This window comes from Micromys minutus, assembly GCF_963924665.1.
Source record: "Micromys minutus genome assembly, chromosome: 8".
Taxonomy (NCBI): domain Eukaryota; kingdom Metazoa; phylum Chordata; class Mammalia; order Rodentia; family Muridae; genus Micromys; species Micromys minutus.
The window spans coordinates 19,312,041-19,314,201 of NC_137977.1; the positions used below are offsets into that span (position 1 = coordinate 19,312,041).

General features: G+C 39.3%; 1 pseudogene across 1 annotated transcript; it reads left to right on the forward strand.

Moving 5' to 3' along the window:
• The first annotated feature begins 892 nt into the window (after nucleotides 1-892).
• On the forward strand, nucleotides 893-1,622 carry LOC308423755 (protein YIPF6-like; annotated as a pseudogene). Its single transcript has one exon. The product of its transcript is annotated as a protein YIPF6-like (transcript).
• The last annotated feature ends 539 nt before the right edge of the window (nucleotides 1,623-2,161 follow it).

Below are 2,161 nucleotides of genomic sequence, written 5' to 3' on the forward strand. Positions count from 1 at the left end.
AACATACACTTGAATCATAGGACATATAGAAATCAAGCTGGTGTTTTCCTGGAAACTTCATTCCTATTGGCTAGTGTTTATAATAGTGGAAGGTGCTCTCCCTACTACTGATGGAGAAAAATCCTCAGTGAACCTTGAAGGTGACAACAAGGACTGGCTTAGCAAGACGAGCCTGCTCGTGCAATAGTGTTGCAAATGTCATGGCAGTAGGCAGTCATTTCATGTTTGCTGAGCTAGAAAAATATTTTCTAGCTCTAAATGGATAGTGTATTTATATCATTTCTACTTCTTGATCCCTATATAACTTCTCCTGTACAGCCCCACTCTCTCTCAAATTTGAACTTTTTAGTTATTATTGTTTCACATACCTATAACACTAACACACACTCTCTCTTCTGAGTCCATTTAATGTTGTTCATGCGTTTGTCTAAAACTGGCTACTTGGAATTGGATAACCTATCAAGGAAATAGTTACTAAAGAAAACTGCTTCTTTCTTTCTCAGCAGCCATTAATATCATGTAATTCCTGATCTATGGTTGAACTTTCAACAATAACTAGGATGGCTAAGAAATCATCAAGGATCCAATAGCAGCAATTAGATCCTGAAGGTAATCGTCAACTGTCCAATTGGACTTACACTCATTAAGAGAAATCATGGCTGTAGTGTAAACATTAAAAAAACTACCCTATATAGTGAGGTCATGGGCACAGAGAAAACCTTCCACTTCCATTTACCTAAATCAGTATAATTTTTAACTGCATTCTATAAGCTTGTCCACAAAGAGTAATCTATCTCTCAGTGCTCACTAAAAAACTTCCTTTGTTGGTCAATGGAGATTATTACAGAAAACCATAAAGCATCAAACTGTAGAAAACAACAGGCAAAGATGCATGGGAGGGGAACAGACAGAGGTTTATCAAGATGACTCTCCAGCAGAACAGGAGGCAGCGTCATCTAAGCCCCTATTTGCAGGGTTGTCCGATGTGTCAGTTTCACAGGACATTCCCATAGAAGGAGAGATTACTATCCCCACAAGAGCTCGTGCCCAAGAATGTGACAGCTCCACACTAAATAAATCCATTCGTCAGACTATCATGCGAGACCTAAAAGCTGTAGGAAGGAAATTTATGCACGTTTTATATCCAAGAAAAAGTAATGCCCTGCTAAGAGATTGGGATTTGTGGGGCCCATTGATACTTTGTGTGACACTTGCATTGATGTTACAGAAAAGTTCTCTAGATGTGGAGAATGAGGGAGGAGGCCCAGAGTTTGCAAAAGTATTTGTTATCATCTGGTTTGGAGCAGTTACCATCACACTAAATTCCAAACTTTTTGGTGGAAACATTTCTTTTTTTCCAGAGTCTCTGTGTATTAGGATACTGTGTACTTCCTTTGAACATCGCAATGCTGATCTGCCGCCTGCTACTTTTGGCAGGGCAGGGACCAATAAACTTCATGATTCGGCTTTTTGTGGTGTTGGTGATGTTCACTTGGTCCGTGGTAGCATCGACAGCATTCCTTGCTGACAGCCAGCCTCCAAACCGGAAAGCCCTGGCAGTGTGTTCCGTCTTCTTATTCTACTTTGTTATCAGTTGGATGATACTCACATTCACTCCATGAATCGGATACACACATTCAATACCAATGAACTAAAGGCTCTCCTGAAAGATAATGGTTACCAAAACAACTCCCCCACTCTTGTTCAATTGTTGGGGTGTTAAAAGGGAGCCACATAACACTATTGTCATTTATATAAGAAAGTGATGTTTGCAAGGCTGTCCTTTTCCACTTAATGTTATTATTTTCAAATACTTAGAACATACCATACATAGTAACATGCCTCCTTGAGGCATGATGAAGCTATTTGTGTGACAACCAGTCACTCAAGCAAGTGGATCCACTCTACAAATTACAAAGAGTTGGTGACCATCTTCAGCTTGGAGAATGTTTGTTCAGGTACAGCTCTTAAACACATTGCCTTATGACTATTAGAATATGCCTCTTTTCATAAATAACAGTTTGTATCCATTTATTTATTTTTTCTCCCCAAACTGGAGAAGGCGATGACAAGAGGTTAGGAATGAGGTATATAGATGTGGGAAGAGAAAACGTGTTAACTAATTTTGATCAGAGGCACTGCTATACTTGGTTTTTCATTT